General features: G+C 33.3%; 1 protein-coding gene across 14 annotated transcripts in view; it reads left to right on the top strand.

Moving 5' to 3' along the window:
- BAZ2B (bromodomain adjacent to zinc finger domain 2B) overlaps positions 1 to 25,733 on the top strand; it is a 292,931-nt gene that overhangs the window by 92,839 nt on the left and 174,359 nt on the right. For 3 of the 14 annotated variants that reach the window (XM_072811203.1, XM_072811218.1, XM_072811221.1), the window contains exon 1: positions 23,395 to 23,573. The exons of 5 other annotated variants lie outside the window; for them this stretch is intronic. The gene's annotated coding sequence lies outside the window, so the exon portion shown is untranslated. Of the gene's footprint in view, positions 1 to 3,628; positions 3,719 to 23,307; positions 23,692 to 25,733 lie in introns of those variants that run through there. 6 more of the 14 variants (XM_072811216.1, XM_072811223.1, XM_072811202.1 and 3 more) reach the window with 5 other exon arrangements.

Raw genomic sequence — 25,733 nt, forward strand, 5'->3', positions numbered from 1 at the left:
CAGGGGAGGGGCAGAGGGAGAAGGAGAAGCAGGCTCAACATGGGGCATGATCTCAGCAGAAAGAAGGCAGATGCTTAACCAGCTGAGCAACCCAGGTGCCCCTGAGTACCTGTTTTTAGTTCTTTCGAGTATATAGGAATGGAATCGCTGGATTAGATGTCAATTTTATGTTTAACTGTTAAAGAAACCACCAAACTGTTTTTCCTAGCAACTGAACCATTTCCCTGACCACAGCAATGTATGAGACTTCCAATTTCTTCATTTCCTTGTCAAGATTTGTTATTTGTATTCGTTTGGTTTTTAGTATTAATAGCTATACTAGTGGGTGTGAAGTGGTTACCTCATTGTGGTTTTGATTTGCATTTCACATATTGCTAATGACTTTGAGTGCCTTTTCAAGTGGTTATTGGCCATTTATATATCTCCTTTGGATATATATTCAAATCATTTGCCCTTTTTAAAATTGGATTGTTGTCTTTGTGTTGTTGAATTGTAAGACTTCTTTATATATTTTGGATATTAGACCTTTACCAGGTATATGATTTACAAATATTTTCTCCTATTCTGTAGGTTGTCTTTTTACATTCTTAATAATACTTTTGATTCTCCCAAATTTTAATCCTTTGAAATCCAGTTGATCTATTTTTTTCTTTGTTGCTTGTGCTTTTGGTATCATATTTAAGAATCCATTGCCAAATCCAAGGTCATGAAGATTTAGCACTATATTTCTTCTAAGAGTTCTATTAATTCATTTATGTTTAGATTTTGATACATTTTTTCAAGATTTTATTTTTGAGGAATCTCTACACCCAGCATGGGGCTCAAACTCACAACTCTGAGATCAAGAGTCTCATGCTCTATCGACTGAGCCGGCCAGGTGCCCCAATGCATTTTTTTTAAAAAGATTTTGTTTATTTATTCATAGAGACACACACAGAGAGAGAGAGAGAGGCAGAGACACAGGCAGAGACACAGGCAGAGGGAGAAGCAGGCCCCCTACAGGAAGCCCGCCGTGGGACTCGAACCCGGGTCTCCAGGATCACACCCCAGGCTGCAGTCAGCGCTAAATCGCTGCGACACCGGGGCTGCCTACCCCAATGCATTTTGAATTAATTTTCAGATACATTACAAGGTAGGGGTCCAACTTAATTCTTTTGCATATAGATATCCAATTTCCCCAGAACCATTTGTTGAAGAAACTCTTCTTTCTCCCACTGAATGAATGGTGTTGGTGTTCTTGTCAAAACTCAGTTGGCCATGGATGTGTATGTTTAATTTCTGTGCTATTAATTCTGGGCCAGTGGGTCTGTATGTTTGCTCTCACACCAGTGCCACACAGTCTTGATTGCTGTAGCTTTGTAGTAAGTTTTGAAATTGGGAAGCCTGAGTCCTCTAACTGTGTTCTTCTTTTTAAATATTATTTTGTTTATTCGGGGCCACTGGTAATTCCACATAAATTTGAGGATTTTCTATTTCTGTAAAAAAAAAAGCTGTTGGAATCTTTTTTTAAGATTTTATTTATATATTCATGAGAGACACAGAGAGAGAGAGAAAGAGAGAGAGAAGCAGAGACATAGGCAGAGGGAGAAGAACGTTGCATGCAGGAAGCCTGATGTGGGACTCGATCCTGGGACTCCGGGATCACACTCTGAGCCAAAAGATGCTCAACCGCTGAGGCACCTAGGCGTCCCAAGGTGTTGGAATTTTGAGTGAATCTGTACACCACTTTGGGTAGTGTTACCATCTTAAAACTACTAAGTCTTAAAATTCAAGAGCGTTGGATGTTGTAACATTTATTGAGGTCATATTTAATGTTTTTTAGCAGTGCTTTGTAGTTTTCAGTGTATAGGTCTTTCACCTCCTTGGTTTAGTTTATTCATTGGTATTTTGTTCTCTTAGATGCTATTGTAAGTGAAATTGTTTTCTTAATTTCCTTTTTTTGGATTGTTCATTGTTGGTGTATAGAACACAGCTGATTTTGTGTGTGTGTGTGCATGTATGTTCATCTTGTACTCTGCAGCTTTGCTGAATTTGTTTATTAGTGCTAGTCAGGGCTTTTTTTTTTTTTCCTTTCTTTTTTTTCTTTTTGATCTTTGGAATTTTCTATCTTTTGGATCATGTCATCTGCAAATGGAGATAGTTTTACTTTCCAATTTGGATGTCCCTTCCTTCCTTTCTTCGTCTTTCCCTCCTCCTCCCTCACTCTCCCTCCCTCCCTGTGTCCCTCTCTTTTTCTTTCTCTTTCATTTTCTTTTTTCTCTCTCTCTCTCCACCTCTTTTTCTCCTTTTCTTTTCTTTTTTTTCCTTTCCTTACCTAATTTCTCTGGCTAGAACTACCAGTGGTGAAAGCAGTTCTTCTTGTCTTCTTCCTGCACTTAGGAGGAAAGTTTTTAGTCTTTCACCATTTAGTTTGATGTTGGCTGTGGGTTTTTCAGAATTCCACTTTCATGTTGAGGAAGTTCCCCTATATTTTTAGTTTTCTGAATTTTTTTTATTATGAAAGAGTGGTGGATTTGGTCAAATATTACTTCTGTGTCAGTTGAGATACTAATGTGATTCCCCCCCTTCATTCTACTAATGTAATATATCAGTTGACTTTCTTATGTTAAACTATCTATTTATTCTTAAAATTTAATTGCCTTCTCCAGTAAGCTTTTTCTTACATTCCCAAATTGAGTAAAACATCAGTTCTTTCACTGTGCTAACTTTAAAATGTTACATTTCTTTTTTTTTTTTTTAAGATTTTATTTACTTATTCATGAGAGACATTGAGAGAGAGAGAGAGAGGCAGAGACACAGGCAGAGGGAGAAGCAGGCTCCATGCAGGGAGCCCGACGTGGGACTCGATCCTGGGTCTCCAGGATCACGCCCTAGGCTGAAGGCGGTGCTAAACCCCTGAGCCACCTGGGCTGCCCTTATTACACTTTATATTGTTGCATCTAGTTGTTGTTTGTAATTTGTTTGCTTATATATTTTTTTAAATCCTAAACCTTTTTTCTAGTAATGTATAATCTTTTTTCTAGTAATGTATAATCATATGGAGCTCTTTAGGAAATATAATCTCTAACCAATTTTTGTATAACATTTAGTAAGTTAATTTTCAGTAAAAATTTTATATATTTGATTGGTACGTTAAAAAATATAATATCCTCCTTTAAATAATCTTTGATAATTTTTTAATATATAAAGAGATGCTTTTTTTCTATTTTGCAAGGGACACAATTTTATTATAGTTTTAATTACGTAAAACATACTTTTTTAAAAAAGATTTTATTTATTTATTTGAGAGAGTGCACATACAAGAGAGCACAAACTGGCAGAGGGGCAGAGGGAGAGGGAAAACAGATTCCCTGCTGAGCAGGGAGCTTAATCCCAGGACCCTGGGATCCCAATATAAGCCTAAGGCAGCCACTTAACCAAATGAACCACCCAGTCACCCAAGACATAGTTTATCAACTTCCAAGGCCAGGCATCTCTGCATAAGCACCTAAAGGCATTTTTTTAAACGTGGAATTTGCCATGCTAACATTTCTAATTGTACAGTTCAGTAATGTTAAATATATTCACATTGTGCAACCAGTTTCCAGAACTTTTTCATTTTGCAGAACTGAAACTCTATACCCATTAAACAAGTTTCCATTTCCCTTCTTCCTCCATTCCTTGGCTACCACCATTCTGCTTGCTGTTTTTGTGAATTTGACTACTCCAAATACCTAATGTAAGTGGGGTTATATGATATATTTTTTTGCTAAATTATCACTTTATGTCCTCATTGGCTCATTCCCCTACTAATACACTTCATGCTTCTGTTCTTTAACAAAAGAAGGTTAAAAAAAAAAAAAAGCATCAGAACCGTCATAGCAACTATATCAGTGTTCAGCTGGGTAATATAGGGATTGCATATCATAAGCACTCATCTGATTGTCACTTACTACCACACATGATATACATATGAGTTTTTCAGCCTATTCGTTTTTGCTTACTACATTATGTTATTTTATTATTATTTTATGTTGTCATATTACTTATTGTATTTATTCTATTGTTAATTGATTTTTGTTATTTTATTTTTATTATAAAAAGATATTTAAACATGCTATCACCTCATTTAAAAATACAAACAATTTGAAACAATTTCTGAAACTCCTTGAGAGGTTTCAACTTATTGTATTCAGTTAAGTTGTAAGCTCTTTGTGGACAAAACTGCTTTATTCACATATGTCTGTTCACAGTGTTAGAACTTAAACCCTCAGACTCGTTTATAGTAAGTACTTGTTGGATCCAGTATATTTTTTTTTTGGATCCAGTATATTTTTAATGTGTATGTGTAGTTATTTGTTCATGTGGTCAACAAATCTATATCTGATTTTGCCTACACTGTGAGCCAGTTACTTTATATTAGTTGTTCTTTTCTACAGTGCTATTTAATATATGAAGCTTGGGGCCAAAGCATTGTCAAATCACTATAGCAGCAGTAACTCATTTATACCTTTGCTACAAAGGTATGATCAGCCTTTACTAAAGAATCTATTGGACAATTGCAATAATTCTTGGCTGCTTCTTACTATGAGTTTTACTTGGAGAGGTGGAAAAAGAATTGATTTATTTTAGTTAAATGTTAATAATGAAAACAGTGTTCATATCTTTGAAGAGAACTAGGTTCATTATTATCTGAAGTTATACTTGCATTTTTATAGGAATCACTCTATTCTTAACCCAGTTTTCTTTGTCTTATTTTAAGCATTGTATGGTGGTCATTTTTGCATACCGAATATTGGACTTATTAGGCAAATTAAAAGAAAGTTTATTTTTAGTCTCCATACTCTTCAAGTAAAATAAAGGTGTATTTTTAGAGAAGTCATTTTGGAAATCAAAGTCTGTGAGAACAAGGAAGTATTTTCCCAAAGAATAAAAATTTATCATATTCTAATATGTGCAGTACCTGCCAATTATATCTTCAGTTGACTATAATGGTAAGTTTTGAGAATTAAGAGTAATAAGCTCTGGGGTGCCGTGTCCAGCTCAATTGGAGGAGCATGGGACTCTGGATCCTGAGGTTGTGATTTCGAGTCCTACGTTGGGTGTAGAGATTACTTGAATAAATGAAACTTTAAAAAAAAAAAGGAATAATAAGCTTTAATAATGAGGTTTAGTTATTTACTTAATGGAAGAAATGAGTCAAGTTACTAAAAGTTAACTTCCCTCTTTTGTATATTTGTTAGATTTAACTGCTTTCCTGAAAAAATTAAAATTGTTAATTTTAAAATTAGTTTAGGCATTTTAGAATATGACTTAGATTGTAATTTAATGTTTAAAGAAAAACTTGTCTTCTTTTTTTTGTTTGACATGTCCTTTTAGGAACACACTTTGTAAATCCTCCATATATTTTGAATCATGACATCATAATAAATATAAAGTTTTTCTTAAAATTAAAAATAATCATTTGCAAAAATAACTATGAAATATGAATAAAATTTTTAATTGATTATGGCCTCTCTTGTTAAAGGAAACACTCTAAAAATATTTTCTCCTTTAACCAAATTTCAAATCCATTACATTTTCAGTTTATGCTTCAGTGTATTATCAAACATGAATTGATGTTAAGGAATGAATTTTTTGATATGTGGATTAGTCTACATCAAAAGGCAATTTTTTATTATTTCATGTATGTTCATTTTATCTCACTAATAAAGTTATTGTATGTTTAAACATGGAAACCGTATCTTCTTTTGCCTTTCCCTTAGTTCCTAATAATAGGTATTTAATGAATTAGCTAATGATTAATGCAGGATCAGAAATGGAGGGTTAATTCTGAAATTGCTTCTTCTGCCTTTAGTTTTGCAGCGGTTGTGTTTGAGATTGTACTTGTTAGGTAAAAATAACCATACGTATTATTTTTGGATGCAGTACTTTGTATTTCTTAACTTTCATATGTACAAAAATATTAAATCTTCTATCAGTCAGGATTAAGATTATTTCAAAAGATTGCTTGCCTCTACAAGTTCCAGTTCAGAAATTAAGATGCATGCTCTGTATATAAAACTAAAAAGAATCTCAAAATCATGTTAAGTCTAGTACTTTCATTTTCCAAAACCAAACCTTAGAGCTACTGACTCTATGTTATACAGCCACTTCATGGCAGAGTCCAGCATTGGTGTTGAATTCCCAGTTCAGTGTTCTTTTTCTTTAAATTAGATGGCTTTATTTCTTTTTAATGTATTCTATTTTTTTCATGTTATTTTAGAAAGAGGATCACATTTCAAGCCTCTTTCTGTTAATAGTATCACCATTTCCCACATCAGTATATGAATCCTGGTATCATGTTGGGTCGCTCTCCTTCCTCTGGCTCTAGATCAAAACTTAAAAGTGTCTGTACTCTGGCTTCATTATCTTTTGCATCCTTTGCATCCTTTTGCCTTCTTTGTTTTCCTTTCATTCCCACCATCAACCTAGTAGATCACGTTTAGATGTTTCTCTAGTTTCTCGGTCTCTAGTATCATGTCTCCTCTTCTCACACATTGTGGACAACATTGCCACAGTAATTTATGAAGTCACGATTTCTTTTTCCACGCCTTTATTTATGCTATTCCTTTTGGGGGGAAGATTCTTTTTCTACCTCTGCGTATATATTCAAATGTTGAACTACCTTTAAGACCAAACCCAAAACTTGTTTCCTTTTTAATACAGGCCATATCTACCTGAATGAGGTGGCACTTAAAATCTAGGGTCAGTTAGTTTCTGTAATCATCAGACATCTAGACTCATGGTATCGTGTAATAAAGTGATACAGCAAGAAGAGACTTTAGATGTCACCTATTCTAGTCACCTCCCTTTATAGTTGAGTAAAAAATTTTCCTAGAGTTAAATTTAAATGGCTAACATAAGCATTTGGAGGGTTCAGAGTAGATATAATTAGACTTCAGTCTCCTAACCTGTAATCCAGAATTCCTTCCTGTGTAACAGTCTTCCTGCAACTATAAAGTGCCTTGTCTTTTTAGGTACTTTTTCATGAGTTCATGTGTAATTTTCTCTACTTGAGGCCAAGAATCTTGTTTTAAACCTTTTTGTAGTCCCCTTAATGTTTTGCATATAATAGGCCGTAACTGAATCTTTATTTTATGGAGAATTACTTTCAGATAAAATTAATATTTTAAATAAGGTTATTATTTCCATTTTTATGAATATTAATGACCAAGGATTATATTGCTTTTATTTAAAAATGGAAGTAGAGTTTTTCATAGTACTTGGAAGTTTGCATCTATTTCTGATATGTTTAACAAACAAAAAATTGTAGGAAAAAAACAAGATATAATTGAAAAATTCTCTGCCTCTCTTTTATTGCTAGGTAGATGGGTTTCACTTGTTATAATATTAAGAACATTGATTTAAGTACAAAACTAGAAATTTTATCAACATTTCTTCATTGCTTTAATGTTTCCAATTTCTAAGAAACTGTTTTATACGAAGTAATTTTCTAGCAAATTGTATTAAGGGTAATAAATATGTTGTTTTGTTGTCTTAGTTACTGAGCCATTACTGAACACTACGTAGTACAGTCTTTTCAGTTTTAAAGTTTTATGAATATATTTGATTTAATGCATGTAAGTAAAGCAACAAGAATTACAGCAGATATATATACTTTAAAATTCTTTTCAACTCAGCATAAATAAAATGGTACATTAGTGGGAAGCTTAAATACCTATCATGTGAATAAAGCATGGGCTTCATGCTTATAGTTGGGGATATATGTATCATTTGCTTTAGATGGCTTACAGAGGTGATATCAAGGTGAAAGCAGGCTTGCAGAATGGTTGGAAATCATTGATATTCTGACTTGGAGGCTGTAAATGGCTCAGTGGCAGATGGAGTCTTTGTCAAGGAAGAAAAATGGCAGCTTTGGAGCATCATAGATGTTTTGCTAGCAGCTCAGCACACAGGCTGTGACCTTCTAGTATTCGGGAGTCTTTCTTATGCTCTAATAAATTGTCCTCAGCTTTTATTCACCCAAAGTAGATAAACAGTACTTATCATATTTCAGTACAAATTGCGGTGTTTAATTATAGAGAGACATAAATATGTTTTATTATCTGGTTTTTAAAGAAGTAAGCTTTTAAGGAAACATGGATTTCTTGTATCAAAAATATTTCTCAGTTATTTTACAAGAGTGAAAACAATAGAGTTTAACTGGGAAAAATTAATTTTATAGAATCAGAGAATACTAAAGCTAGGAAGTATATTAGAAATCCTAGGCAAACTCTCATTTTACAGATTAAGCAACCGAGTCTCAGAGACTGTGATTTTAACCAAGGTAAATAAATTAGTTCCTGAAAAACACTAGGTAACTGTTAGATTATTTCTTGTTACACATATAAAATACATTTAGTTATAAAGGTAAAGGAAACTATTCTCTTTGAATAAAACTTAGAAGACCACAACACATACCTACTTATAACAGCTGCATAAGGGTAGATAATTTTAGAGACTTTTATTTAATATTCAGTTGCACATATTTTTATTGAAAAGAATTCAAGTTATTTTAGTCTGTTACCATTAGATTACAGTTTAGAAAAATTTTTGTTGAATGGAGAGTTTATGCCTGAGTTATAAAGTTATATATGCATGAACTTTCTTCTTAGTCCTTAATAAAAACATATTTAAATAATATTTTGTTTAAATCAGAACCAATTTAAGTATATATTTTGTGTTGACTTATTTGAGTATTTTTAAAAGTCTATTTATTTAGAAATGTTGCATTTCATATTAGAATATATTATATTAAATATTCAACTATTTGAAGGGTTTTATAGTGAGATATTTTGAAAAATTGTTGCATGTGTCTGTGAGAATTTCTTCTCGTTTTTAGTGGAATATGTCTCCATCATGAGAGTATATTTTCACATAGAGTATGTTCGGTTGACCAGCTGACTTCTGTTAAATAAGGTGTAACATGATTCAAATTGGAAGTGGAAGCATTACACACCTAAACCTACTAATGCATTTGACAATTGCTAAGGTTACAGGAAGGAATCCCTGTACATCACAGAAGAAAAGGATCCTTTGCTTTAGAGGGTCAAGGTTACTACATTCAGCGCTTCTAGTTGTAGTCTTTTTGTAAGCCAGTATCTAAAGAAACATAGTTCAAGAGAAATTTAACAGTAATTCCTGTGCATTTTCTAAAGATAAAATTATACAGCAATTTTACAATTTTATCAATTTTATTGATTAGGAGAAAAATTTGAAAGGTTAGTGCTGAAACCTTCCAGAATCTTGGAGTAAGTTTTTGATTTTGTTTGTTTGTAAGTTTTATTTGGATAAAACTGGTCAGACCTTAATAGATAGAATATGGGCATGATAAATATTAATTGTTAACATCATAAAGGAGAATACTATTCCTTTAATGGTTATGTTGATATGTAGCTATTTCATCAATTACCTACTTTATTATTTTATTTATTACTATTTTTAAAATATTTTATTTATTCAAGAAAGAGAGCAAGCACGAGCAGTGGAGGGCGGCTGAGGGAGAAGGAGAAGCAGACTCCCCACTGAGTGCGAGGCCTGAGGTGGGGCTGGATCCCAGGAGCCTGAGATCATGACCAGAGCTGAAGGCAGACACTTAACCCACTGAGCCACCCAGGTGCCCCTACTATTACAATTTTTTAAAAATAACATGGGGCTTGAACTCACAACCTTGATATCGAGTCACATGCTCTACTGACTGAGCCAGGCAGGTGCCCCCCTTTATTTACCTGAATATGAAGTAAATAACATCAGATAGAAGTGATGGTTATTAAATTATTGAACAACTAATTGAGCTTAGTATATACAAGTTTTGTTCACTAACAAAACAGACTTTGCACTCATGGGGCTTACAGCCTGTGAGCAAAAGGGAGAATACTTAATAAATTGATATTTAATATGTTAGATGGCGGGACACCTGGATGGCTCAGTGTTTGCCTGCCTTTGGCTCAGGGCATGATCCTGGAATCCCAGAAGTCCCACATCAGGCTCCCTGCATGGAGCCTGCTTCTCCCTCTGCCTGTGTCTCTGCCTCTCTCTCTGTGTATTTCTCATGAAGAAATACATAAAATCTTAATATGTTAGATGGCAATGAACACTGAAGAGAAATAAAGCAAATTAAGGGTTATGAGTGCAAGGGTTGTGGAATTAGTATTTGTTACAGAGTGGTCAGTGAAGGTCTGTTTAATAAAATGACATTTTAACAGAGAACTTAAGAAAATGGGAAGAGCAAGTCTTGTGTATATCTGAGTGAGGACTATCCCAAGGAAGGCAGTAAATGCAAAGACATTGAGGAAGACTATGCTTGGCATATTTGAAGAAAAATAAGGAAACCATGATGACTGAAGTGGTATGAGCAATGGAGAGTCGTAGTAAATGAAGTTGTAGAAATTCACATAAACTTACATTTAAGACTTAGTTCTTTTCTTTTAAGACAAGATTTAAAAAAAAAAAAAATTATGTTCTAAGCTTAACCAAAGCCCACATTGTTGCTAAACTGGTAGTCCCCAAAGTAGTCTCATTAGAGCATTGGTTGCATGGAGTGAGTATTGCATGAAAAAAAAAAAATCCCATGGTCAGATAAGTTTAGGAAATATAGGGTTAATGTTAAACAAAATGACAAAATTTGTTTAACAACAACTGTTGTGTGTATCTTTTAATGTGCTAATTAAGTTTTGTGAATCTCTAACTTGCTCAACTCTTCCTTCAAAGAGCCTCTTATGGGACTAGTGTTTTTCTTTACTGTGGTAAATACTGTGTTATCCAATACTATAGGTTAACTAAAGATTAATAAAAGGATTTTCTTCAAGTGCTATTTCATAGCTTCTCTATTCACTTTAAGCCAACACCTTTCCCTGCCTGCTTTTTCAGTTAAGACTACATGTCTTTTTTTTTTCTTTAAATATTTCTCAAATCCATCCTTTCTTTTCTATTCATAATGCCTAAATCTTTATGTAGGTTTGCATCATGCCTTACTTGGGCTGTCACTGTAGCCTCCCAACTGGTGGCTCTGCCCCTAGTCTTGCTGTGTCCAAATTCATCATCCTCTCAGTGACAATTTAATTGACATCACAAATCTAACTAGATTATTCACCTACTTAAAATAATTTACTAGCTTCCCATCACAGAATAATTTTTTTTCACACAGAAGAAAATTTAATTTCATTTGCATGGCATGTGAAATGTTCCATAATCTGTCTCTTGCCTACACCCAAAATTTGTCCTAAATCTCCCCACACTTAGGACTTTCTAACTATAAGGCCATGTATATTTCCTTAAGCACACAGTAAGTATATATTCTTTTGCCTTTTTGTTCAGTCTATTATCTCTTCCTGGCACAACCTCCCTTCTGTGAGTAGCCTAATTTTTCTACTTTTAAAGGTTTAGAACAGATGTTATTTTCCCCAAGAATACTCTTTTTCCTCCTTCCACCTAATAATACTCTTAAGTTCTTCCTGGCTAAATCAGGTGCACTGATGTATTATTCTGTCCAAGCACTTAAAAGAATAAAATAAAAATCTGTGTTTTATCCACTCTCTCGATTCTATGCCTTGTATCTATCTTAGGTGCTTATACTTTAAGTGGATACCAAATAAATATTGAAATTAACTCTACTAAATAGTTGAAGACCTTCTGATAAATAGATTTATCAATTTCTCCTTTCTCTAGCTTAAAATTGGTTTGGATTGTAAAATTAAATATATAAAACTTTTAGAAGGAAACATAAGGGAAAATCTGTGGGACCAAACTTGAAAGAGTTCTTATACATGACACAAAAAGCATAGTCCGTGAAAGAAAATATCAGTGCAGATCAGTAAATTGGGCTTTATAAAAATTAAAACCTTTCATTTTGCAAAAGACTCCATGAAGATGATGAAAATACAAGCTACCTAGTAGGAGAAAATATTTGAAAACCTTATATCTGACAAAGCACTTATATCTCGGGTAAAAAAAACTCTCAAACTAAAAAAATGCCAACAGTCCAATTAGAAAATGGGCAAGAGAGATGAAAGAACATTTCACCAAAGAGAATATATAGGGATGCCTGGGTGTCTCAGTGGTTGAGTATCTGCCTTCTGCTCAGGTTGTGATCATGGGGTCCTGAGATCGAGTCCCATCAGGCTCACCACGGGGAGCCTATTTTTCCTTCTGCATATGTCTCTGCCTCTCTCTGTATCGCTCATGAATAAATAAATAAAATCTTTTAAAAAAAGAGAGAGAATGTTTAAATATCAGTTGAGTATATGTAAAGATGTTCCATGTCACTAGCCATCAGGGAAATGCAAAAATGAGCTATTGCTACTCATGCATCAGAATACCCAAAATAAAAGATAATGACATATATCAAATGCTGGCAAGTATGTGGAGAAATGGGACTTTTATACTTTTCTTTTGGGAATATAAAATGGTACAACTACTCTGGGAAAGAGTTTGGCAGTTTCTCAAAAAAAAAACCCAAACTAAACATACCCTTTCTATATGACCAAACCCCACACTCCTGAGCATCCATCCTAGCAAAATGTACATATTTGTCCATAGCAGCTTTATTTGTAACAGCCAAATTTGGAAATAACCAAAATGTCTTGTAGTGGGTGAATGGCTAAATACAGGATGGTGTGACCTTTTTGTGCAATGCTACTCAGCAATAAAAAGGTTTCAGTTATTGATATATGTAACAGTTGGATAGATCTCAAGGGCATTAGGTTGAGGGAAAAAAGCCAATCTCAAAATTCACTATGATTTCATTTATTTAAAGACAAAAGTAGGGGATCCCTGGGTGGCTCAGTGGTTTAGTGCCTGCCTTTGGCCCAGGGCATGATCCTGGAGTCCCGGGATCAAGTCCCACATGGGGCTCCCAGCATGGAGCCTGCTTCTCCCTCTGCCTGTGTCTCTGCCTCTCTCTCTCTCTTTCTCTCTCTGTGTGTCTCTCTCATGAGCAAATAAATAAAATGATCTTAAAAAAAAAAAGACAAAATTATAGAGATCAAGAACAGATTAGTTGTTACCAGGTTTTAGGGATTGGGGAGGATAGGAGTTTGGGTGTGACTGTAAAGGAGTGGCATGAGAGAGATCTTTGTGGTGATAGAATAGCTCTGTATCTTGACTGCAGTGTTGCTTACATGAATCTACGCATATAAGATGATGGAACTGTATATATACATTGTAGTTAGTTTCCTGGTTTTGATACTTCACTACAGTTACATAAATTATAACCATTGGTAGAGACTGGGTAAGGAATAAATGAGACCTCACTGTACTGTTTTTGCAACCTTATATAATATATAGTTATTTCAAAATTAAAAGTTAAAAATATTCTGTTTCTTCTTTTACTTTTCCACCCATCTCTGAGAAAGCTTTACCTCACAACCTCATGTTCATTGCAGCAGCATTTACAATAGCCAAGACATGGAAATAACCCAACTGTCCATTAATTGATGAATGGGTAAAGAAAATATAGTATTTATATAAAATGGAATATTATCCAGACATAAAAAGAAGGCTAGCCTGCCATTTGTAACAACAGAGATAGACCCTGAGTGCATTGTGTTAAGTGAAATAAGTGAGACAGAAAAACCCATATCATATGATCTCATTTATATATGGAATCTAAAACAAAAGACAAGTAACAAAACCTCAACACACACACACACACACACACACACAAATTGAATTTATAGATACAAAGCAAATTGGTATTTGCCAGAGGTGGGGGTGGGCAAAATGGGTGAAGGTGGTCAAAAGGTACAAACTTCCAGTTATAAAATAAATGTCCTAGTAAAAACAAAAATCTTTTTCACCTCCACATTAAACCTAAGAGTTTATTCATGTTTTTTTTTTTCACTTTTTTCCTTTTCTTTGTCCTCTAAAGACTTGTTTCATTGATATTCATAAGACGTATCCATCTTCTCCTTTCTTAACCGGTTTATTTAGGATTGTCTTGTTGTAAATAAAATTATAAATAGAAGTAAATAAACAAAACCTTTCCTTCCCTCAAGTTGTTGTGTTTATATATTAAAGATCTATATCTGTGTTAATATGTGTAGCTTTAGGTCATTTAACTACTGTGTGCTATTTTATTATGTAAACATTCCACAATCTTTTAATTTATTCATTTTCCAATGTTTCATTATAAAAATAGCAATGCAACTTACATTTTTGTATATGTCTCCTTACCCATATATATGAGAATTTTTCTGGGTTATATATGTAGAAGTGGAACTGCTGTGTTATAGATTATATACAGCTCTGATTTACTGTGTATTGCTTAATTTTTTCTATAGGATCATACCAGTTTATACCAGCAGTGCAAAAGAGATTTCCTACTCTACATTTTTGCCAGCCTTTGGGATTTCCTTAACTTTTGCCTTCCCACTCCCGCTATATAGAACTTGCTATAAAGTCCAAAAGATTTTACTTCTATAATATAATTTATTTCTTGCTCTACTTTGACCACCTAAAGTAAAGTAAAAAAAAAAAAAAAAAAAAAGATTCTTCTGATCTTTCATATTCATCTTTGTATTTGATTCTACTGCCACAGCTTTATTAGTCACTTATGTCTTGGACTAAACTATTGCAACAGACTGAATTGAATATTGTAGTATCCCTATTGGAACTCTTTTCTGCTCCAGTCCATCCTACGAGGCCAATATTTCTTTCTTTTCTTTTCTTTTAAAGATTTTTATTTTTAAGTAATGTCTATGCCCAGTGTGGTGCTTGAACTCACAACCTTGAGATCATGAGTCACATGCTCCACCAACTGAGCCAGCCAGGTACCCTGTTAGATCAGTATTTCTAATGCAGGTAGTTTACCATCATTCACAGTGTTATATTTGAATACTTAATATGGTATTTATTGTTGTCTTCAATATGGTCCTAAATACCTTTTCAGCCATATCTTCTACTATTTTCTTCTTCTTTTTTTTTAAGATTTTATCTCTTCATGAGAGACACACACAGAGAGAGAGGCAGAGATATAGAGGGAGAAGCAGCCTCCCTGAAGGGAACCTGATGTGGGACTTGATCCTGGGACTCTGGGATCACTCCCTGAGCCAAACGCAGATGCTCAACTCCTGAGCCACCCAGGCATCCCTATCTTCCGCTATCTTCTACATATGCTTTTTATACTAGCCACACTAGATTACATTCATTTATTTATTGATTCATTCATTCAAAAAGGTATTTAATGTTCTTACAATGTTGTACATGTGTGTTTACACTTCGGTTCTGTAGGTTGTACTGCTGTAAAATGAACAACTCATGATTTTTGTTATAGAGCTTGCAAGTTGCCTCAAGCTATTCTTCAAATATACGCAGTGCTCTTCATCTTCTGCTTTTCAGTATATGTCTGCCCTCCACTTACGATGCCATTTTCTCCAGTTCCTCCACTTCACCATCTTTGTCTTTCAAAATACTACACACTTTCAAAGTCTGCTTTAGATGTCACCCTTCATGAAGCCTTTTCTAAAGTCCTCAGTTAATTATGCTTCCATAGGGATGCCTGGGTGGCTCAGTGGTTGAACATCTGTGGTCCCAGAGTGCTGAGATCAAGTCCCACATCAGGCTCCCGTGAAGAGCCTGCTTCTCCTTCTGCCCATGCCTCTGTGTCTCTCTGTGTCTCTCATGAATAAATAAATAAAATCTTTAAAAATAGTATTTATTACTATTCTGCTTCCATAGCTATAGTGCTTTTATGGCACTTATTATATTCCATATCTGTCTTCGCCCTCCTGGGGTGATAAGTAGAATGGTTTGTCCATTCATCTATTAATGCCCTTGTGGAACTTACCATTATGTCTTGTGTATGGTAGGCATACTATTAACTAAAAAAATTAAAGATCACCTGTGAATTAAATGTAGCTTCAGGGCAGCCCAGGTTTAGCTCAGTGGTTTAGCGCTGCCTTCAGCCCAGGCCCTGATCCGGGAGACCTGGAATCGAGTCCCACGTCAGGCTCTCTGCATAGAGCCTGCTTCTCCCTCTGCCTGTGTCTCTGCCTCTCTCTGTGTGTGTCTCTCATGAATGAATGAATGAATCAATCAATCAATCAATCAATCAATCTTTAAAAAAAAATATAGCTTCATGGGGATCCCTGGGTGGCCCACCAGTGTAGCACTGCCTTCCGCCCAGGGTGTTATCTTGGAGACCTGGGATCAAGTCCCATGTCAGGCTCCTACATGGAGTCTGCTTCTCCCTCTGCCTGTGTGTATGTCTCTCTCTCTCTCTCTCTCTCTCTCTCTGTCTCTCATGGATGAATAAATAAAATCTTTAAAAATAATTTAAAAATAAATGTAGCTTCACCAATTAGAACAATTTGGAGAAAGATCAATTTTAGTGAGAAAAAAATGCTTAATTTATGTAATTTTATTAATTTAAAACACCAGAGAATAAATTAAACAGTAGGTCTCTATATAGTGATCCTTAGACTGACTTTGATGAATGGCAAACTTTATATATTCAGTTTGTTTTTAGACTCTTACATACTTTCCTTAAATCAGAGTTTTTCAAACTATATTCTGAGGTAGTTCTGTTGAGATGCCTTGGCTACTGCTGGGTGCCTCCTCTGCCACAAAGAGCTGGCCTTCATTTATTTTTTACTATACTGGGCTTCCTAACAAGATTCTATTTAAGAAAGAATCCTTGGGCTTAAAAACTTAAAATAATTTCTAGGAAGTGTAAATACTTCCATTTTATCCATTTATTTAATACTTTCCAGATCTCACAAAAAAGATTATTCCTACACCCTTATTCTTTTATCACCACAATTTTAAATCAGGAGTCTATGTGAATATGAGACTTCAAGTAATTAAGCAAATGGTTTTTGAGTATGACAAGTAAATTGTTGATTCTTTGAATATTCTGCATTTTAATTGTTAGAATATCAGAAGTCACTGGAATTGGTACACAAATTTTTAGGTAGGCTGAAGAATTTTCTAGAATGATCTAGACCTTTTTAAATTTTTATGATACAAAAGATTCTGATTCAGTAGGTTTGGGCTGGAGCTTGAGAGTCTTTATTTTTAAGAAGCAACTGCAATGTTGGTGGTCTGTGGACCACACCTGAGTTGCAAGGAGCTAGATGACCTTCCAAAGCCCATCACTGCATTTTTAAATTACATCCTTTGCCTAATGAAAGTAGGTTTTCAGTATTGCCATAGACATTTGCTTAAACTGGCTTTTTTTCTCTACAATCTGATTTATATTTTGACACTTTAATAGAAATTTCTTGGCTTTTTAGGGAAATACCTTGTATATGAATTAATTATTGTTCTGCAATCAGGTGATTCTTTGCTTAAAATTGTCCTTCACAGTTTTTAAAATAGTCTGGAAAACTATTTGACTGTCAGTGGCAACTTTCAGAGAGTTTTTAAATAAGAATCATTTAGGGACACCTGGGTGGCTCAGCAGTTGAGCGTCCACCTTTGGCTCAGGGCGTGATCTGGAGTCCCAGATCAGGCTCCTTGCGTGGAGCCTGCTTCTCCCTCTGCCTATGTCTCTGCCTCTCTCTCTCTCTCTCTCTCTCTGTGTGTGTCTCTCATGAATAAATAAATAAAATATTTAAAAAATAATAATAAGGAACATTTGGCTTATGTTTTTAATATAACTGAAATACTTATTGACTTTTATTTTGCAGGATATTGTTTGAGGTTGCATATTAAGGTATTATAAAAATAGAAACCTTAATTTCATTTGACTACGGCTGTTTTAGTGTGTATAAGTATTGCTATTTTTAAAAGTTGTTATTATCATGAATTAGTAGCAATTATATACCACAGCAGGTTAGGCTGTTAATTTTATCTGTACCACACATGAATTGAAAACCTAATTGTGTAAACAGTCAACCAATAGGATGGATAGTCATTTAGTTAAATAGCTTATACTCAAAGAGATATAAATCAGTCTTGAAGTACATTAATGCTTTTTTTTAAAGGTATATAATATCAAGTACTTTCATAGTCTTTTGGGCTTTTATAGAAAATTATAATAATTAAATCATAAATTAAAATTAATAAATTTTAAAGAAAATTGTCAGAATTATTCACTTTTGATAAGTGGAAATAGGTGATTAATTTTTTAGACCAGGATAGCAGAACATTTTGGGGGGAAAATTATGATTTTAATCTAAAAGCATTATAATAATTTGCAAGTTGATAATTATATCAGCCTTACATTATTTCACTTAATAACTGTCCGTAGTAGAAATTGCTGGAGGATTTATATTATCACAAAAGTGACTTTAAGATATATTATTTTTAAGTTTCTTATTAAGTAAGCAAGCACTATTAACAAAAATGACCTTAAAATATATAAATTTTAAAAATTTCTTAAGTAAGCACTAATATTGCTATAAAAGTTGTCGTCTAGAATTTATGTCAAATGTTGATAAAAGTTTTTGTAGACCTGATCCAAGTATTTTGTATGGAAATAAGCCTCCTTTGTTTCTTCTGGTAGCATCCATTGATTTTGTTTTTCCAGAGGTACATTAATAGTGCTGATAGAAGCAGAACAATTGGAATTTACATTAAAAATAAATGTGATGAAAAAAAAAGCATTACAGTATAATATTATAGTCTTGATTTTGCTTTACCAAAGTTCCGAAACCTAAAGGACAAAAATACTGACAAGGTCAAGAAAAAAATGAAAGAAAGAACAAACGATGCAAAAAGAAAATGACACTGAGGTCTTGGTTTAATACATATGTATTCCAGGTTGATGGTTGATTTCATTAGCAAATCTCATTGTTATGCAATGTCTGTTCTTCTGCAGCAAAATGAATATTGTATTCTCACAGGCACTGTGTGTATCTATTCTGTTGCAATAAATGAAAATATATATATTTGTAGCTTCCTTTGGTTTACTCTTTCCAGTTTGCTTTTTAGAAAAAGAAAGAAAATTGAATTACATTCTTTCTTTTGTTGTTAAATTTGTTCTAAAGCTTTTCAATTTATGTGATAGATATGTTTCCTACTTTTGTTCTTTAAGGTAAACAATTATAAGGTGGTTAATAATGTAACCATTTTAATTATCCTATAACTTTTAAAATGACTAGAATATAATCTTGATTGATTTAAGGTGCTAATTAACATGAGTTTCTTAAGCATATGCTTTCTCACCTTTTTAAATTTTGGGAGTGCTTTTTCTTATTGCAAGAAAAATGTTAAGCAAGTGTACATATTATGACAAATGTAAATACTGCTACCATTTGCAATAGCAAAAATTGTACATTGAGATTACTTAGATTGAGTTTTCTTAAAATAGGAAATTCAGAAATAACAAATTTTGGTGGCTACACATTGGAAAAATTCATTTAACAAGGGATTAGGCTTCATGACTGTTTGGGTGATATATATAAATTCAAATATGGATCAAACTATATTGGACATAGCTGATATAATTTTGGTCATTTTGAGGTCTGACAATTCTATAAAATCTGTTTGGTTTTTGGTAGTGTTCTCAAATGTTGTTCTTACAATTAAATTCTTTTGACCATCTTGAAAGTAGAAAAGCCTAAGGTTTGATTTAATATGGGTTGATTCCATACACCATTTAGAAATTACCTATATGGGGGGCGCCTGTGTGACTCAGTCAGTTAGGCATCCAGCTCTGGATTTCAGCTCAGGTCATGATCTCAGGGTTGAGATTGAGCCCCACATTGAGCCCTGTGCTGGGCATGGAACCTGCTTAAGATTTTCTCTCTCCCTCTCCCTCTGCCCCTCTGCAACCTCCCCTCCATCCCTACCCCCAACCCGATCCTGCCAAAAAAATTACCTATATGGTAAAAATTGGCAACTGGCTCACTTGATGCAATCCTACTAAATATCCTGATCATGGTAAACAAACATGAGCTGTAATAAATATGTACAGTTTATTAATGAATAAATTAATGTGTACTTATGGTGTTTGCATTTTATGATTCATAGTGAGTGATATAAAATCAGGTATTTCAAAATCTAGTAAGGTGGATCCCTAAAATAATTAGAGAATAATATAGAGCTAAATCAGGTGGAGAAAGGTTTTATGGCCCCAAATAGGCTCTGAGAAAGGACCATGCTGAATAAGATCTAAACTGATAATGACATGGAGAAGCAATGGGAAACAGAACATAAACCTGACATCTTTGGGAGACAGAGAAGTGACCAACCCAGCTATAATGGATGATGTGATTCGCACCATACGTAAAAATTTGCCGTACATGAAAATTGGGTTGTAGCATTGTTAAATTTTAGCAGTAGTATTCAGGCCACATATATATGGTATCTAGAGATGCTACCATTGCTAGCCTTATTTTTCTTGTAAAATGAGAGGAGAGGTATTCTGTTTATATTTATTTTACAACTGTCTTTTCCCCTTACCAATAATATAGAAAGCAAATGCTGTAAAAGCATGCAAAGATTCATGCTCTAAAATGAATGAATGCTCTAGAAACCCTAAGTCAGATTTCTTTACCATAGTTAGAAATACCAAACTGAAGAGGAATAAAAGTCATCATAGATTGGGTTTTCAGGCTGTTGGATCGAGCAGGGTTATAGAAAGTCACTAACAAAGAGAGGAACTGTTTTAAGTAAAAAAGAGAAGTTCCCTTTTAAGTGTCTAGACTTACCTAACTACCAGTGTCTTCTCTTTCATCTGATGTGGAACCACAGTTATAGTTTGCATGCCCATTTTTACGTACTCATCCAGCAGAAAAACCAATATTTAGAAAATGAAGTATGAATTTGCAGTATGAAAGTGGACTGTGAATCTAACAAAAAATCCTGGGGATTGTTAGTATTTGTTTAAAAACCCAGATTAGATAAATTATCGAAGCTTTCTTAGCAAGATGGCTTATTTTCTGGGTAAATTTCCTTTAGTTATGACCTCAGCTTCCACTGAGGAAATGTTAAAAGAAACTTTCATGTAAAATTCGTTATTTAATTTCTGCAAAGAAGCTGTTGAAAAAAATTATTGTATTGTCCAGTGATACATTATTTGAAAAATATAAAAGAAATATCTCTCAATTCTGAGTATTAGGAAAAGCTCTGGTGCTGGTTTGTAAGATGTCTTATGGAGAATTAAAAATTTTGTAATTTGGTCGTTTCCCACTTGACTTTTATTGCTGGGAAGTTCAGAGCTGAACCCCCTACATATTAGAATCATCTTGTGGAAGGCCTTATTATAGGTGTTTCTGTTTCTTGCTTCCTCTTTATTTTCTCTTTATGCATATTAATTTATATTTTGAAAGCATGTGTTCTACTATTCATATTTCTCTAAGTCACATTGAATTATTTTGGAATAAAAAGGCTATAAATAACCATGTAAAGCTTACTTATTGCTAGCAGAAGACAAGCAATAAAAGCAGGAACCTTCCTTCCTCCTTGTGTCCCCTCCCCTGCCCCCTCTCTTCTTTTTGTATGAATTTCTTAAGTCATGGATGACTAATCTCTGTGGTTTCTTAGACTTGCCAGGGAGTGGGGGAGTCCTTTCTGAAGCTTTTTGCCCATTTGCTCGTATAGTTACTTTATTGTGCTAGGTGTGCCCTACACACGAGTGCCTGACTTAAGAGAATAAGTAGGGCTGAAATACATCCCTAGAGGAGGAAAACGTGCCTTTTTCACATATGTCAGCTCAGAGGGGGTCTTTTTCTAACTCACAGGGTATCATATATATTTCCTTGGTTTTTGTCCCAGCCCTTTCAGCTGAATTATAAACTCTTAATACCAAACCTTGCTGATTGTTGAAAAAGCCACCATGAATGAAACAGAATTTCAGATTTATTTTATCATTATCCTCTAACTCTGATATGTTATAGGAAACTAAGATAGTCTTGAATCTTTGAAATAACAAATAATAATTTTCTAATTTAAAATTTAGTTTTGTTTTGGTATATGAATTACAGTCAAAGCTACATATTTAGCAGGAATTATATCTTAAATTTTCTATAAAAGAAATATTAGGGCTTTGTTTTGCATTACAGACAACTGTAGAATATTTTAATTATTTCATTTGACCAAGAAATGCAGCTGGAACTGAACTGGACCTGGAACTATAACTCTGTAGTCATAGTTTTTTAAAAATTTGCTATTTCATGTCATTGTAGTAAAGGTGGTGATTAGTGAGTTGTGTTAATATTTAATATTGAATACACACTCCTTTCAAACGACACATATTGTTTGTAATGAGACATTTTCTGAGATTCTTTTCTCTTGTCACTAGAGTTTTCTCTACTTGGGTGTTCTTTTTGTTATTAATTTTATTGTCACTTTGTTGTGTTTTCTCTTTTAGTACAATAGAATTTTATTTCACAGAGTAAATAAGATTTAAGTAATGTAACATAACGCCTTGATTATGTTGTAAAAAGGCCATTAAAAGTTCTTTGCGTTAAAATTAAAGCATTCTGTGTTTCTAATAAGACATAGATACATGGCCTTAGTATATATAGAATTAAGATAAATGCAGTTTTGTAGATTAAGATTTAAAAATCTTAAATATTTTTAAAGTAGTGAATTAGTTTATCATTTTGACAGAGTATATGTGTTTGCTTTATACCCTTGTTTTATACCCTTAACTTAAACACTCATTCATTTATACTAGAACTTTCAGAGAAGGAAAAAAACCCAGCAATTTGGGGGAAAAAAAAAAACTAAGGACAAGAAAACTTAGTCTTCAAACTAACAATATATTTTTAAAGATGCTCACAAGTAAATATTGTTCAGTTTTGTTTTCTTTTGAAATATGAATTTTAAAGGATCCTGGGAAGAGCTTCAAGTTTTATAAACTTTTTGATTCATATAATTGAGGTTTTTTTTTTCAAACACTGCCACATAAATTATAAAGCAATATTTTTGCAGGAGCTTGCCCTGATAAAAATAGGCTTATGCTTTGAATAAAATTTAATTTTGGCTTTTAATTATAACTCAGAAACTTCTTTTATCTACTTTCATGAAGCAGTTGAAATTTAAACACTTTTCCTTATATTTAGCAGATTTTTTGAACAGTTATTCTTAGTTTAGTTTTTTTTTTATACCTTATTAGCATTGCCTCGTTTCTTTACAATTTACTTGCCAGAAGTAATTTTTAAAACCTACTTAAACAGATTCGTTTTTCAAGCATTCCTTATTATAAACTGTGTGCCTATGCCTGTTAGGAATAAACCCTCCTTAAAAAAGGGAAGAAAGACTGAACTCTTTATTGTCTGTTTTGACGGTAATAAAATGAAGAAAAGAACGATTACTTAGACATCAACCTCACCTGGCTTAGTTTTGTCACGTGAGCATTCACGTTTACTGGTGATCTAAGTGCTCCACCTGCCTTTCAGTTTGTTTACCAGGAAATCAAGATGTGTAAACTGCAGGAAGTACTATTTGACCCTCTCCGACAGTATCTCATTACAATAATTGCTAATCTCTGAATAAGACAGCCATGTTTTGTGAGTAACTGAGAGAGAGAGGTTGTGTTAGGTAGATTTTAGGTGTTTCAACAAACAGAGCATTGTAAATGCTTACTTGGATTATGTTTTCATGATAGCTTTTGATAAAAGACATGTGGTGACCTTTGGGGTCAGCAAAGCTAGGACACAATAGTAGGTATTCTTTCATTCCTTTTAACTGAAAAATATCACGGCTTGTTGTTTTGGAGTGCTGTCACTGCTCTGAATCGAAAGGATAATGGCTACTTCCTGATTAAACCCACTCTCCACAGTAAGCTGTTAATGTTATACTGTGTGTGTTTTTCTCTTGTAAATGCAATAGTATTTGATGTTTTCTTTACTTTTTATCTTTGTCTTTTCATAGATATATCTATATAAATATATCCTGAAGTTTAAGTTTACAATTAGAGTAGAAACTACTGGTTTAAGTTTGGAAAATTTCTTTTAATGAAAAGTATTTCTTTTGGTAGCAACCATCTCATATACTCATTGTAGATTTTTGGTTGAAGAAATTGGCTTTTAAAAAAGACATTGAAATGATAAATTATATTGAACTGTCACTTTCTTGGCTAAGGAAAATGTTTAAAATAACATGTGGTAAATCAGATTAATGTTTTCAGGGAATATTTGACTAAAGTAATTTTATTTTTGTTTCGTAAATTTCACAAATCTATTTACGTTTATCATACTTATTGTTGATAATTGTTTTAATTATTAAATTAAGTTATTGTTCTTAAATTAGTTAAGAAATCCTTGTGATGTAAAAACAGCATTAAGTACTTGGAATATAAGAAGAGAATAATGAGCTGCTTAGTTTTAATCCTAAAGCTGGCAGTCACTCCATCTGTGGTCTTGGGACAATCATTTAAACTGCTTACCTCAGTTTTCTTGTCTGCTGTCCATGTGAGTGTTAAGTAAAATGTGTATGTTTGTTTATTTCTTTATATTAGTACAAACTGTAAAGAAAATTAGTTTTTACAAGTATTTTATAAAATGGAGAACTGACTCCAGAGATAGAGTAGGAAAACATTTAGGAGTCACAGTAGGCAGGGAAATAATATTTTTCTGTTATAAAACAATAGAAAAATTATTTTTATTATAAAATAAGAGAAAATAGGGTTTAAAATAAACATCATACAATTGGCCTTTTAATTTGGACAGAATTGTTAGTTTTGCTCAGTTGAAAATATAACATTACCAAAATATTATTGTTGGATACATGACTGAAATGAAAAGTGAAAAGCTTGGAGGTGATTAGTAAAGTGTCATAAATGTACTTAAATCTTTTTCTCAAAAGTCTTACTTCTGGAAATGAAATTATTCAGAGCAGAGAGAAGAATGTGTGTATATTTTAAAGGCCTATAAGTGTAGTTCATCTAAATAGTAAGATACTTGATTTTTAAACTCTAGAATTAGGTACCCTGGCCATATAAAAGAAAATATATTATTAAATTATTAAACATAGAAAGCAATTGCCAAAGATAGTTATAGAACCTAACATCCAGAAATATTTTAAAATATTCTGAAATAATAAAAATATAATACTTTTATTGAGAGAATTAAGAAACTGTTTTGCAAAATGCTTCACAAAGTTATTTTAGATAAATAATTTTTAATATAAATCATTGGTGCTTTTTAGGATATTCTAAAGATTATGTTTAGTGAATATTTTAGTTTAGTCAAGTTATTGAAGTAGGACTTAAAGTAGTAGTTCTATTTAATTTGTAATAACAAGTAATAGATGTCAGTTATTGACTGCATAATATATATATCAATCACTGGGCTGATTTTCTTGTAGGAGATACAGACTTTTACCTTTACCCTTTTAGAGTTCCTTGTGGCTGGGCCTGAAAATTAAATAGACTTTTAAGGTAGATCAACATGAGAAAAGCATACAGATTTACTTAATAAAAGTTTTGCGTGACATGGAAGTCTGCATAAGGAATGAAGATCCAAAGAAATGGCAAAACCTCTTTGTTTTATATTAAGTTGAATAAAGAGAGACAGTTATGGAAAAGTGACAAATTATGTACAGAGGCTAAAGGGAGAGAATTATTTTTAACAGTCTGTGTAGAATTATCACAGTTTCAATTTTTGTCCTTGATGATAAGAATGTTACTTTCCTTCTGGTATAGAAGGACATCTTTCATAGAGGAATTACATTTTTTGCTTTTAAGAAAAAGAAGGAAGATCAGAATGTTTTTTCCTTATATTTGCTATTTTTCAAAGGCCTTTAACTCAAAATAGTCAATATGCTAGAGTGGCACGTTCTGAATTTTTTCACTATTACCTGCTTTTTATATTCATGGGAAT

Source organism: Canis lupus, chromosome 34 (genome assembly GCF_048164855.1).
Source record: "Canis lupus baileyi chromosome 34, mCanLup2.hap1, whole genome shotgun sequence".
NCBI lineage: Eukaryota > Metazoa > Chordata > Mammalia > Carnivora > Canidae > Canis > Canis lupus.